The 15,505-nt window shown below is 44.8% G+C and overlaps 1 protein-coding gene across 1 annotated transcript in view; it reads right to left on the bottom strand.

Annotated features, from left to right (window-relative positions):
* RAI14 (retinoic acid induced 14) overlaps positions 1-15,505 on the bottom strand; it is a gene marked incomplete in the record, with an annotated part of 1,743,343 nt that overhangs the window by 332,735 nt on the left and 1,395,103 nt on the right.

Raw genomic sequence — 15,505 nt, forward strand, 5'->3', positions numbered from 1 at the left:
ACAGCAAGTTAAAGAAGAGGACTACATACCCTATGCTCTAAAATAACCAAACCCAACACTGCATTACAGACCTATTTTCAAAACCAACAATGGAAAGCCAGATGTCTCATTAGCATGGCAAGGTGTATGGTATGGATTTCAAACTATAGTCTTTAGCCATAAGGAGATAATTTGCAGTTTGGATAACAGCAATGCCACTGTTATCTTGTCTGCTGAAGATGGATCTACCAGCATCAGAGGTAGCAGTATGTTCACTCAGTAGTTGTGCAAACAGCTTCTCAATAATCTTCCCTAAAAATTAAATATCATGATGAGCCTACCATTAGGGTGTCAAAGCTGAACTGCTGGCTTCCTCAAGATAACTCTACTGGTTGCTTCGGGTAGAAGGGAAAAGGGCCCTCTTAAGACAGACTTGGTAAACTTAGCAGTCAGCAGACCAAAAGACTACAACAGCCAAACAAAAGGCAAACAGGATTAACAAATGTTAAACTGAAACAGTGATCTGTTGTCCTTGGATTCCAACAAGCAAAGGTGACCCATAACCGAGTAGAAAAGACTTCAATCTTCTCACTTTCTGGCCCCTTTGAAAGTGTTGTAACATTATCATACCTAATAGAAGTAACACTTTTGCAAAGAAGAGAAGAGATGCATCATGAAACTCACGTGAAGAAAGCCTTCTGTACTAAAGACAGATTAGGCTACAGTTCTGCTTATTCTGTGAGCAGCAGTCTTTTTCCACACAATAATAATTTTCCAGGATCTGAATTTTGCCTTTTACAAAAACTGCTAATGGAAAGACAGTCGTTCCTCATTAAGATCACTGCTGTAATAGTAGCCTTAGCTATAGACACTGTATTCCGCACAGGGTACAAAAAACAGTCAGCTTTGTAAACTTCAAGAGCACCTTTCACACACCCAGTCAGCTCGAGCTCAGCTGACTTAAGAGTATTTTGGGTACCAAGCTCATCTGAGCTTTTGTGTTGCCAAACAGTGCTCCTGTTGCAGACTTTCAAAAATTGCCCGTTGGTCAACACTTTCCATTGCTGGGAGATGGATTCCTTTGGGGAGAAAAACTTCCACATTTACATTTATGACAGAAAGTGAGCTTTTTCTATGGAAATATAAATTTTCTAGGAAACTGTATTTTTATTGACTGTCACACAGCTTTTAGTTACTTAAAAGAGAAGCATTATGTTTTAATTTGAAGGGAAAAAGTTGTTTAAACTAATTTAAAGCTACTTTTTCTGAAATAAATTTGTGTTGCCTTACCTTTGGGGGCTGGGGTAAATGTTTAAAGTGCTTTTTACTGTGTTGTTTTATGGAAGTTACTTTTTTTACTGATGTTTTACCAACTACAGTAAACTGCAAGTTAAACGGTACACAAGCAACCGGCAAAAACAAAAAAAATTTGAATAAATACAGTACAATTTTCATGTGTTGCACTTTGTCTCTCCCCCCCCCCCCCCCCCAGAAACATGCCTTATGTGTTAGGAAGATAGGAATACATTCCCTCTCTCCTCAAGCTGAGAACAAGTCAAACCAAACAAACAGTATAGGGTACAGTATTAGTCAAGCCTATTTTTAATAGTAACTCTCAAGCAACCAGAAACTAAAGTTATCTGGCATCTATCCATTCCCATGGGTGGCAGTTTAAGTAAAGTTTTGTACCTACCATAAATGTAGATGTTTGAGTGTATACACTGCTGCAGTCATTACACTTGGGTTATCCTGCCATCAGGCGGTTCCTCAGTCGACCTGAGTTCCAAAGTCTTGGTCCGGCGTCGGTTGCTGTCGCTTCTTCCCTGACGTCAGTGCGACAGGGGTATATAAGGTGCAGCCGACGCCATTTTCTTCAGTTTTTCTTGCCCCAGATGTCAGGTGCCCCCAAAAAGGTAGGCAATTCAAATTGCTAATAAAACATACATAAGAAAAGCAATCAACAACTTTCAGTTACCAGCAAATACTCCCCATAGGTAGTAAAGGGTAGAGGACATAGGTACGTACCAGCAAGTAAGAGGGGAAGGAGGGAGGGTAACCTGGACTGCAGCAGTGTATACACTCGAACATCTACATTTATGGTAGGTACAAAACTGTACTATGTTCATTGTGTTACACTGCTGCAGTCATTACACTTGGGTAGAATCCCAAAGCTGAGTTAGGGTGGCTGGTTCTATAAGGCATTAGGGGTGGCTATAAGGCCCTGCAGCACTGCAGTGGCAAAGCCAGCTCTGGATTTAGAGTATAGAGGCAGATGGTAATGCTTGGTGAAGGTATGTACAGAACTCCAAGTTGCTGCTTCCAAAATGTCCTTGGTAGGTACTCCTCTGAGGTAGGCAGTTGAAGTGGCTGTTGCCCTGGTGGAGTGAGATCTAATGCTGTTAGGTACAGGTTTCCCATGGTGTACATAGCAGAAACGTATACAGTGTCCTATCCATTTTGAAATAGTCTGTTTTGAAATGGCTTTTCCCTGTGCATCTGCAGCATATGTTACCAATAATTGCTCAGTTTTTCTGAAAGCTTTGGTTTTGTCTAAGTAAAAGCATAACTGCCCGTGTATGTCCAAAGAATGCAGAAGTCTCTCCCCTTTATTCTGTGGATTTGGATAAAAAGTTGGCAAGTGAATAGTTTGGTTTAGAGCCACACTTGATACCACCTTTGGAATGAAAGTAGGGTTTGTTTTTAAAGACACCCTGTCTTGGTGGAAAATGATGAAGGTTCCACTGCCATCAGTGCCTGTAATTCTGAAACTCTTCATGCTGATGTTATTGCCAGGAGAAGAGCAGTTTTCCAAGAGACATATTTTAAATCTGCTGTGTTAGCTGTCTCAAAAGGAGGTAAAGTTAATTTTTTTCAACACAAAGTTAAGGTCCCAAGTTGGAGTAGGTGCTCTACGGGGCGATCTTATGTTTTTAGCCCCTCTGAGGTACTGTTTTAGCAAGGGATTAGAGAAAATTGGTGGATCCGTGTTGTAATGAGCAGAGATGGCAGAGGCGTGGATCTTGATGGATGAAAAGGAGAGGCCTTTGTCCAGCATCTCTGTTAAATATTGTAGTATCTGAGGAATATTTGGGACAAGAGGGTCAAGGCTGTGAGCCTGCATCCAGGCACAGAATCTCTTCCATTTATCCGAATAGGCTTTCCTGGTACTACGCTTTCTGGCCTCCAGAATGACATCCACAACAGCTTTGGAGAGAGGAATTGCTTGCTTGACTAAGGAATCTTCCATGCAGCCAGGTTTAAAGTCTTTAGCTGGCTGTGAAGTATCTGATTGTTGTGCTGAGTCAGAAGATGTGGGATTTGAGGCAAAATCCACGGTGGTCCTTGTGCTAAGTTCTTTAGGATTGGGTACCAGTGCTGGCATGGCCAGTCTGGGGCAATCAGGATCATCTTTGGCTCTTCTTGCCTGGCTTTTACGAGTACCTTTGGAAGGAGAAGTAGTGGTGGGAAAGCATATACTTGTAGGTTTTTCCAGCTGAATGAGAGGGCATCCACTTTCCATGCTTGTGGGTGGTAAGTCCTTGTGCAGAATTTCTGTAGCTGGCAGTTCATTGAGGATGCAAACAGATCTATGTCCGGGCTCCACCATTTTTGTGTTATCATTCTGAATATTTGTGAATTCAATTCCCATTCGTGGGGATCCATGATGTTTCTGCTTAAGTCGTCTGCCAGTGTGTTTTTCTCTCCTGGCAGGAATTGTGCTTGCAGATGAACTTGATAGGTTAGAGCTGTGTTCCACAAAGTCATGGCTTGTCTGCAAAGGGGATAAGAGTGAGTGCCCCCTTGCTTGTTTATGTACCACATAACTGTGTTGTTGTCTGTCTTTAGTAGTAGTTGTCCTGGATGCAGAAGGTCCTTGAAAGCTATAAGGGCATTTTGTACAGCTAGCATCTCTTTTTGATTGATGTGAAGATGCCTTTGTTCTGCGGGCCACTTGCCCTGAATACATTTTCCTGCCATGTGTGCTCCCCAGGCGTAATCCGATGCATCTGTTGTCGGTGTTTGCCTGTCTGTGGGTTGAGTGAAAGGCTGTCCTCTTGTTGAGGTGACAAGCTTGAGCCCACCATAGAAACTCCTGTTGAAGGCAAGGAATTAGCGGTATTACTGTTTCCAAACTTTGACAGTGTTGAGACCAGACACTCTTTAGGTACCATTGTAGTTTCCTCATATGCAGTCTGGCATATGGAATTAGTAGTATGCAAGATGCCATGTAACCCAAGGCCTGCAGAATTTTTCTTGCTGGGAGTTGGGTTCTTGTTGCCATCAATTGAAAATATTGAGTCAGTTGTCCTTGCTTGTCTGGCGTGAGATAAGCCATTTGGGCCATTGTATTCAAGCTGGCACCCAGGAATATTATCTCTTGTGAGGGCACTAGTTTTGATTTATTTTCATTACTGTGTACCCTAGGCAACTTAATAACTTTTTTTTACAAACACCAGATGCTTTAGAAGAATGTCATTGCTCTCTGCTTGAATCAGGCAGTCGTCCAGGTATGGATAAATTTGAATTCCTTTCTGTCTGCAAAATGCAATTACTGGTGCCAGGCACTTTGTGAAGACCCTGGGTGCAGTAGATAAGCCAAAGGGCAGTGCAGAGAATTGGTAGTGCATTGAACCAGCTATGAATCTGAGGTATCTTCTGCAGTTTTGTCTGATAGGGACATGCAGGTATGCCTCCTTGAGGTCCAAAGTTACGAGCCAAGCTTTCTTGCCCAGCAAGGGAAGAAGCTGCTGCAATGTCAACATTTTGAATTTTGGAACATCCAGGTAAGTGTTTAGAGAAGAAAGATCCAGAATGGGCCTCCAGGCTTTGTCCTTTCTGGGAACCTGTGGTGGTACCTTTTGAATAGCTCTCATGTCCATGAGTGCTGTAATTTGTTTTTGAGCCTCTACCCATTGATTTGTTGGCAGATTTGGCATTCCTTTTAACCTTGGCAGAGTGTGAAAGTGGAACCTGTAACCCTTGAGATACAATGTTGAGAACCCATTTGTCTTTGGTGATCATATGCCAATTGTGATAGAAAAGTGCCAGATGTTAAGTTGTCTATCTCGCCTTCATTCTTGCTGGATGGGTTCAGAGCCGACCTCGGCTCCGACTCGGCCACTCTAAAAGCTCGAGAGTTGGTTCCACCGGCTCGAGGCTCCCCTTATATCCCACAATGCTAGGCGAGAGTTACCTCAGATCTCGTTTGCCGCTACAGCTATCGAGGTTGGTTTTCTACCGGTTCTTGGTAAGTGACTTTTTCTTGTGTAATTTAGTCTATTAAAACCCCTTTAATTTTAATATCTTTACTTATTTCCCTTAGTTTAGAGAAATTTTTATCCCCTTCTAAAAATTCCGCTTTTTTCCCTCAAGAACTTTAGGTTCTTCCCTTGGGCCTTTTGGCCTTTTCTCTTCCCTAGGGAGTGTGTGTATTATTTTTTATTTTAAAAAACCTAGTAGTGGTTTTATTATACTTTAAACTTGACAGGGTGTAATTAGTGTGTTTGTGTGTGTGTTTGATTACACCTTTTAAAAATGTCTAAGGAAGCAAAGGTCTCCGGATTCAAGAAGTGTGATGCGTGCTGTCAGAAAATGTCTCTGACAGACGCTCACACTTCTTGTGTCTACTGTCTGGGACCTTTGCACCTGCAGGACTCCTGTGCTGTGTGCCATGGCTTCAGCCCCAGGGTCCTGCAGGAAAGAAAAAATAAATTGATCTTAAGGGCTTACTCAAGCCAGAGGATTCCCTTTCTGTTTCTACTGGGAAGCCCTCTAAGGCATCTAGGTCTTCGGCTCCGACAACTGAGCCGAGACCTAAGGTTTCTAAACCTTTGCCTACATCGGCTCCGGCTGGGGCCGATGAGTCTCAGTCCACAGTTTCTGTGGTTCCTCGGCTCCGCGGAGCCGAGGTATTAGAGTTCCGTGTCGGCTCCGACCAGACCTTCGGAGCAGACAACTAGGAAGAGGTCCAGGTCACCATCTCTTGGCTCCGTTCATTCGGCTCCAGGATCTCCCCTGCTGTCTGAACGGAGCCAGAGATCTCACTCCTCTAGGTCATCGAGGCTGTCGGATCATGACCTTCAGAGGGTAGTGAGTCGACTTCTTAAGTCCGAGGCACTGGCCCAGATGCTTCAGAGCCCGACTCATCAGTCGATGCCTGCCCCGGTCCATCAATATATTCCTCCTTCGACTCTCTTGAGCTCGGAGCCGGGTCGCGTCGGAACCGAGACTGTGATAGCGTCGGAGCCGATACAATTGTCTTCGGCTCCGTCGGCTCGATTTCTTCCTTGGAAGAATCTCGGCCGGACTTCCCTTGTCGGCTCGAGGGGTGAGTGGCATCGGACCCTTGTCCGACCCTCTCCTCTCGGTGCTTGGCGCTGGTGAGTTCGGCCGACATCGGCCTCGGAGCCATCACTGTCGGTGCCAAGGGGGGTTCTTAGCTTCTCGGAGCGGGGACCTCTGGCTCTGCCTGACAGGGGTGCATTCGAGGTCATGCGGAGTGTGTTAGAGCCTGGCTCTACTCCACAGTCGGCTCCGTCCGCCTCCCTCTACAGTGCCTCAGGTTAAGTCGACTCACTCCCTCATCCCGGACCGCAGAGAGCCAGCTCCTCAGGAACCCCCTGTGGGGATTTCATCCTCTTCCGAGGCCTCTCCTGATTTGGCAGAAGAGCCCCTCGGAAGAGGAAGTGTAAGAGGAAACACATTGACTCACCTGAGTCCATCACGTCAGACACAGATTTGGATGATTCTGAGGGTTCCCCCCATTCCCCTTCTGAAGATGTCTCATTTGCAGACATTCTGGAGATCCTGAAACAGAGGGGAAACTGGCCAGCCCTCAACCCTTCGGAGGACGAATCTGTGTATCTTGAGGCATTTGGCTCTCGTCCTTCCACCTCCTGGGTGTCCCCTTTGACCCCCTCATGCAGGTGGTTGCTAAGAAGGCGTGGACGGCTCCTGATTCAGTGGACCCCACTCCCAGGAGACCCTCCAAGTTCATAACGGCACCAGCAGACAAACAGTTCTTAACAAAAGGAGTTTCTGTGGATGCTATGGTGGTAGCTGCTGCCACTAAGAAGGAGCTAGCTGATCCTTCAGTACCTGTCCATCCACCTAACAAAGAATCTAGGTCCATGGACAGGTACGGGAAGCGGATGTTCTCGTCAGTGACATTTACCATGCGTTCGCTGAACTACCTGTGCCATTTTACTCGTCTTCAAAGGGACTTGATCAAGGAAGCGAGTGAAATGTTAAAGGACCCTACAGCTGCGGGTTTCCAAGATAAGATGAACACGCAGCTGGCTACCCTTAACTCCATAACCAACTCCTCCATGCGCCTTCTTTCTTACGCTGCTGATGGAGCGAGCAGAGCCGCAGGGACAGGTGTGGCCTTACGTAGGCATGCCTGGATGCGGCTATGCAATTTTGCGGACCCCTTCAAGACGTCTTTCACTAACTCCACGTTTGATGGATCATCCCTCTTTGGTCCTCAAGTGAAAGAAACCTTGACTAGGTGCGAAACTGATGGCAAGACCCTTTCTGCCGTCGGAGTCCGTTTTTCTACTACTTCTAGGCCTTACCCCAAAGGCCAGAAAGGTGGAAAGATGTGGTTCCGTAAACAATCTCAAGGGACTTCGCCTGACGCACAGAGTCGTTTCCCCGCCAGAGGCAGAGGCGGGAATAACAATGGTAGACGTCGCCCTAGGGGCAGGGGGGGTCCGCAAAACCAGGGCAATCGGGAAGCCTTTCCTGACAAGCCCTTTCAGCATCCCTGAGGTGTTGCCCGACTGCCCATCGTCGGAGGCAGTCGGGGGAAGATTGTCACTGTACCCAGAAGCCTGGCTATCCCTGACTCAAGACAAATGGGTACAGTCCATCATTTCCGAAGGCTATTCTATCCCCTTTCTTCGCATTCCAAATCAGTCAAAAAAATCCCTTCCAGATGTTCCACCCGCTCAAAGGGATCTAGCGGTTTTGGAGATTTCAAAACTGCTTGCAAAAAGAGCAATTTAGCCAGTTCCAGCAGACCAGCAAGGATCCGGAATCTACTCAAGGTTCTTTTTAGTTCCAAAGAAAACAGGGGACTGGAGACCAATTTTGGATCTCAGTATCTTGAACAGATCAGTCAAGAAAACAAGATTTCGGATGGTCACGCTGCAATCCATCCTTCCCCTTTTGGGCAAAGGAAACTGGATGTGCTCTATAGACCTTCAGGATGCGTACTATCACAAAAATGAACAGACGCTCCAGAAGATTCCTCCGCTTCAGGCTGGGAACCAGTCATTTTCAGTTCAGGGCCCTGCCCTTTGGTCTCACCACTGCCCCCCGGGTGTTTACCAAATGCATGGCAGTGGTAGCTTCTCACCTGAGACGACAAGGATTCCAGGTGTTTCCATATTTGGACGACTGGCTCCTCACAGCTCCCACCAAGCATCTCCTTCTGATGGCCAAAGATTACACTTTTCGCATTTGTCAAAAGCTGGGTATTTCAATAAATTGCAAAAAGTCTGTTTTGTCGCTTTGTCGTACTATTACCTACATAGGCGCAAATCTAGATACAGTAAACATGTCTGCGAGACTAACACATCAGAGAATAACAGACATTCACAAACTGGTATCACTCCTTTTCAACAACAACAGAATCAAAGCCAGGTTAGTTCTGAAAGTGTTGGGAATTATGGCAGCGGCCATACCTCTGCTTCCATTAGCCAGATTCCACATGCGGATCCTTCAATGGATGCTATTTACTCAATGGTCATACCAGCAACTTCCAATGTCTCACACCATTATGATCACGCAAGCGTGCAAGAATCATCTTATGTGGTGGATGTCTTCCCTCAGCTCTTGTTGGGAAGACCCTTTGTTCCACCCTCCGGTTGCTACTCTGACAACGGATGCCTCCCTGATCGGGTGGGGGCATTATCAGGCCAGGACGGTCCAGGGCACATGGCAACCAAACGAATGCCACTTGCACATAAATGTTCTGGAGATGAGAGCAGTGCTTTTAGCGTTGCAAGCCCTTCAAGACTCTCTTCCCTTGGGAACGATTGCAATCCAGACGGACAATATGTCTGTAGTGTGGTACATCAACAAACAAGGCGGAACCAGGTCATACCCCTGTGTCGAGAAGCACTCAGACTGTGGCAATGGGCGATTTCTTCTCAGCGGTTTCTGATAGCAACGCACATCCCCGGAAGTCCAATCAAATTGCGGACAAGTTGAGCAGAGCTATCCTCATGCCTCACGAGTGGTCTCTGAAAGACTCTGTTGTGAGAGAAATTTTCCTCAAGTGGGGTCAGCCTTGCTGCGATCTTTTTGCTACTCCCCAAAACAGCAAGTGCAGAGAATATTTCACTCTATTCCCTTTACCAGGCCAACCCAGCAGAGACGCTCTAGTCCAAGTTTGGCCCCGGGGACTTCTGTATGCATTTCCTCCCTTCCCACTAATCTCTCAAGTGATACAGAAAGCTATCGCTCAGAAGGCCTCATTGATCCTCATTGCTCCTTACTGGCCTCGACAAGTGTGGTTCCCCTTTCTACATCGATTTCTCTTGGAGCGACCGTGGAATCTGGACCTAGTTCCAGATCTTTTGATCCATCAGTCGGGTCAGTTTCATCACTCCCTCCCCTCTCTGAACCTCACTGCTTGGTTCCTCCAGTTCCAACCTTAGCCAGGCTTCCTCAATTATCTCACTCTGTTAGAGATATTTTGATAGCTTCCCATAAATCTTCCACTCGGAAGATTTATTTGAGTAAGTGGAAACGCTTCACATATTGGGCTCAAGGAAAGGACATAGATCCTTTCACTGCTTCCATCCAATTAGTCCTTGATTTTCTAGCTGAACTCTTCCATGCAGGTTCATCTCCCTCTACACTTAAAGTTCAATTGGCAGCTATTTCTAACTTTCATGTGGGTATTTCTGAATCTGCCTTAATGTCCCACAAGCTTTGCAAAGCCTTTTTGAAAGGAGTTTTTCTTCTCAGACCTCCTATAAGAAATCCTCCTTCTCCTTGGGACCTAAATTTAGTTCTTGCTTCTTTGATTCTTCCCCTTCGAACCTGCAGTCTCCTGTTCTTTAAAATTATTATCATGGAAAACTCTTTTCTGGTAGCTATTACATCAGCTAGAAGAGTTTCAGAGCTTCAAGCACTCAGCTGTCGTCCTCCTTATCTTTTGTTTCATAAGGACAGAGTATCCTTACGAACTAACCCGTCCTTTTTGCCTAAGGTGGTCTCGATCAAATCTAAATCAAAGCATTGATCTACCTGTCTTTTTTCCAGAATACTCCAATAGGTCTGAACAAAAGTTACACTGCCTGGATGTTCACCGTCAATTGAGGTACTACTTGGATAGAACAAAACAATTCAGAAAATCTGATCAGCTGTTTGTCTCCTATGCGGAAACCAGAAAGGGACTTTCAGTTTCAAAGGTATCATTATCCAGATGGCTAACATCTTTGATTTCCCTTGTATACGAAATTAGACACCAAAAGCTGCCTAATAAACCTAAGGCCCATTCCACCAGAGCTTTGGCTACTTCTTTAGCCTTCCAAAACAGACTGCCTATTGACACCATTTGTGCAGCGGCTACTTGGGCTACTCCTCACACTTTCATTTCTCATTATAAGTTGGATTAAGCTTCTAGGCATAGAGCTAACTTTGGTTCCACTGTTCTCAGGAGTCTGTTCCGTTAGGCCACCCGGGACAAGGTGCTAGGGACGCGGTCCCATCCAGCAAGAATGAAGGCGAGATAGACAACTTAACATATAGAAGTTATGTTCTTACCATAACGTTCCATGTTAGTTGTCTTCTTCTCCCCTTCTTCTTGCGTCCCACCCTCCTTCCCCCTGGCCTGGACAGACCTAGAGGAGTTGTGATTGTGACCTCTCTTTCTACCACCTCTTTCTTAGACATATGCTGTTGTGCATATTTCCTGGTTCAGGATGTAGGTCACCCTTCTTTCTTCCTGTTGTTAGAGGTGGACTCTGTTTACAGTTATATTGTTACTGTTATAAGCTGGGGTTAGCTTACAAACGAGATCTGAGGTAACTCTCGCCTAGCATTGTGGGATATAAGGGGAGCCTCGAGCCGGTGGAACCAACTCTCGAGCTTTTAGAGTGGCCGAGTCGGAGCCGAGGTCGGCTCCGAACCCATCCAGCAAGAAGAAGGCGAGAAGAAGACAACTAACATGGAACGTTATGGTAAGAACATAACTTCTATTTTTCCTCCCAAGGGGGCTGCCAAGAGAGAATTGTTTGGCAGCTGTAGTGGGAAGTCATTGAGGCTGTTTTTTATATGGTAGGGGCCTGTCTTCCCCTTCTTTCTGGGCTGATGCACCCCATTGCCGAGGCCTGCAAGGACCTTGTGGTTGACCTCTACCTCTTGGACGTCTGTATCTGCCCCTTTGAGTTCTGTCTGTAATTGGAAAGGACCAATTCTTTGTTGGCCAATTTCTGCTAAATCGAGGAGGCTGAACCTGTAAGAAATCCTTCACCGTTTGCATAGATTTTGCCTTATCCTCCATTTTCTTTAATACCTCTTCTGCCTTAACTTCAAATAACACATCCTGCTGCAAAGGTGCATCCAATAGTTTTGCTTTAACATGATCTGGTAATGTATGTTCTTTTAACCAAGCATTTCTTCTAATGACAGAACCTGTAACTGCTGCTCTACAGGAGGCATCTAAAGAATCAAAACCACATTGCAAAGTATGTTTTCCCACTTGTTCCGCTGCATGCAATAAATCCTGCATTTCCTTAAAAGTAGGAGGATCTGAGTCTGGAAGCATTTTTTGTTTCAACTGAGACATCAAACATTGCTGATATTTTAGCATGTGAAACTTGCAATTTAAAGCCCTCATTGCTAAAGTTGCAGATGTATATACTTTCTTCCCCCATCTGTCTAATGCTCTGGAATCAATGTCAGAGGGGACTGGATTCTTTGCTGATGAGGCCTTAACCCCTTTGGGGCCCTGAGAAATAGTTTCAGGGTCAGCAACAGGGCTTTTATAAAGAAATTTGTGAGAGTCAGGGACTCTGTAGTATCTGTCAGGCTTAACTGGGGCTGGAGGTAAAGAATCAGGATTTAAGCTGGATTCAGTATACACATCATCCACAATATCTAACACTGGCGGAATAGCAAGGGGTCTGTGTTGAGGTAATAAAAGGATGTCTCTGAGTCTTTTCTTGGATTCTGAGTAATCCTGGCCCTCCCAATGGAAATGCTCCCTCATGGTATGTAAGGTTCCCCAAAGGAGTAGTCCTCAGGCGGAGAGGCTGATGGAATTGATTCCTCAGCATCAGAATCCTCATAAGGGGGTAAAGAGTATCCTAGGTCTGAGGATGAATCTGAAGAGATGGATACCTGGTCGGATGAGTCATAGTCTGCATCCTGTCTAGGCCTTTTATCAGGAGGGGGATGGGACCCCCTGATCAGAGTGATTTGGTCTTCGGCCATTTTGAGCATTTGTTTCTTAGGCATGGAGGCCTGTCCTGGAGAATGTTGAATTTGTTTCTTTGTTTTTAAAGGAGGTTTAGACTTAGCAGAAGATTTAATGCTTAACTGAGTATGTCTGAAAACACCCTGTGAAGCTACGGGTTGTTCAGCTACTCCAGATCCCTCTGAAGGGTTAGTCTCGGTAGGCTGAAAAACTTGTGCGTCCGAAGGCCCAGCCATCTCCACGTGTGAGTCAGAGGTGGCCTGTGGTTCTAAAGAAGCGGTCGTCAGGGGCTGCGAAGGCACCTCGCTGAAAACCGGAGATCCAGCGACTGGCCTAGAAAAGGCTTCGTCAGTTTTGGGCCTCGGATGCCTGTCCTTGTCTTTGCGCTTTTTATGTATTCTGGTCGTCGGTAGTTCCGACGGCATGGTGTAATTGAATTTTCTGCCAAAATAATGTTGGGCAAAATCAAACAGATGTTTAATAGTGCGCTTGTTAAACCTAGCACAAAACCGACAACCAGTGACGTTGTGGTCTGGGCCTAGGCATGGCATACAATAAGAATGGAAATCCTTATGAGGTATTTGCTTCCCACAAGAAATACAGTTATTAACTTTTACTGACATCGGTCTGAGGCAAGAAAAACTTTCCCCAATGGGGTACTTAGCTTTGGAGAAGACTTCGGTTCTGGATTCGGAATGAAAATCTCAGCAGTCGGCCGACCAGCACTTGCGAACTGCTTTTGCTTCAGAAGAGGTTCAACATTTTTAACTATAAAATTGTTGTGAAGGGACAGATTCTATTTTGTCTCTCTTAGGTTTCTGATTCAGATTATGAGGACAGCATGGCATCTGCTAATCCCTTTGAAATATTCTCTTTCACTGAAAATATTTCCAGAATGAAACATTTGCTTCACTTGGAACAAAATGACATTCCACTGTCCCTGAAGAAGTAGCATGATTCATTGCAACTAGATCTTCCAGAGTCTACTCCAATTCCTCCAGTTTATTCAGCATGAGAGGACATTTTGGCACTACATATAACTTGCCTAACAGCCAGCCTACAGCCCCCCAGCAAGCAGACAGATTGTACAAAGTTCCTCAGTCTTCTAAGTTTTTATACACTCATCCCAGATCAGACCCAGCAGCTACTGATCTAGAGTACCTAACTGCTGTAAAACATGTGGTTAATACCAATCCCTTCCTTTTTGTCAAGGACAGGAAAGCTTTTGATGGACTTGGGAAAAGACTATTCTTCAGCAACACTTAGTTTTAGAATTCACAACTGTCAAGCTCATACATTTAAGTTTATGCTGGCCCCATTTTTAGATATGAGGACTATTATGGCATCTGTTCCCTCTTCTGAAAAAAACGTTCCTTGTGTAACCTAATTGCTTCTGTCTCAAGTGGCTATTCCCTGTTTAAAATGTGCTTATGATTACGCTGATGCCATATCAACGGCTGCTGCTACTGGAAATTTTATGAGAAGATTTTCTTTGTTGTGTATTCAAAACCTTCCAGAAAGACATCAAAGCTGAAATTCTGAATTCTCCCCTGGGCAGAGTGTTAGTTTTGCGGTCATCTGTTGCAGAGGTCCTTAAAAAGTGTGATGAAGGAAGTAAGCCGATTCAAGGAATCTCCGATTTTTCAACCTTCCTTCTCCAAGTTTGCCAAGGGATTTAATGCTACCCCTACAGCCTCCTTTAAAAGCAAAATAAACACACTCAGCAAGCTGCTGGTAAGCAAATGTTTAAAAAACAATGACAGGGAGTTTCCAAAAAGAAAAGAGGAATCCCACAGAACAAAGGACAGTCCAATAGGTCTGAATGACTTTCTACAAGACTCCCAAATACTTTATCTTTCCAGAAAGTCTGAATCTCCATTTCTCTTTAGCAAAAGATAGTTTCAGACAGATGGGTTCTAAAGGTAGTTCAACATAGTTACAGATGACAGCTGGAGTCTATTCCTCCTTTTCGAGGGATTCCCCTCATATGACAGAACAAACTCCATTTTCTCCCCAGTCATTCAGCATCTGCTGTCACAGCAGATGAGAGAAGCAGTCCCTCCTCCTCAGTTAAGAGAGGAGTATTATTTAAGAACATTTCTGCTGCCAAAGAACAAAAAGTCATGGAGACCAATTCTGGATCTTTCCTTTCTAAACCTGTGTGTGAGAGTGCTCAAATTCAAAATCTTATCCCTTCATAACTTGTTAAACTTTATTCCCCATTTGAGTTTTCTGGTGACATTACATTTATAAGATGCATATCATCATCACACTTCTATAGGTTTAGATTTCAGACATTTCATAAGGTTTTCTGTGCCTGGATCATGTTATCATTTCCCTATGGTCTATCCATTGCTCCAAAGGTATTCACAATGTGTTTAGACCCGGGGATAGCCAAGTGCAGACTGCAAGGTAGTCGCATTTTCCTTATTCAGAAAACTTGCTTATCTTTGCATAGTATTTTTTCTAACAGTGTTAGGAATCTCTCACCTGGGTGACAGATCTCCTACACAGACTGGGATCACAGGACAATATACAAAAGTCTTGTCTGACTTCTCACATGACTGGTTTCGTGGGATATCTCCTAGACACTTCAGTTCAAAGAGCTTTTCTTCCACAGGAAAAAAAGTAGCTCTAGATCTAGGTCTCTTCCTGAGTTTTTCTGCTCAGACTACAGTCTCAGACAGGGAAATTCTCAGTATTCTGGGTTTTGTGACTTCTATGATTCTCATGATTCCTCTCTCAAGACTCCACATGAGAAAAATGCAGTGGGACCTAAAATCTGCAAGGTCCCAACATCAACATCTCCTGACATCCCAGATTCCAGTCTGGAGTTTCTGAAAAGGGATATTTTTAGTGGAGAGACCTAATTTTTCAGAATCCAGGTCTCACATTTTCCCTTCCATCTCAAGCACGGTTTTTAACAGCAGTTGCCTCAGATTACGCTTGGGGAGTCTATGGGGATAAAAGTGCAGGGTTTTTGGAACAGAAAAGACAAATGAAAAGCACAAACATAAAAGACATGCTACCTCTCACATAAGCTCCCAACTGTCTCAATCATCATGATCCCCAAGACCAATACACGTGTTT

The sequence above is a fragment of the Protopterus annectens genome, chromosome 1.part0 (assembly GCF_019279795.1).
Source record: "Protopterus annectens isolate FY-2018-M chromosome 1.part0, PAN1.0, whole genome shotgun sequence".
Lineage (NCBI taxonomy): Eukaryota > Metazoa > Chordata > Ceratodontiformes > Protopteridae > Protopterus > Protopterus annectens.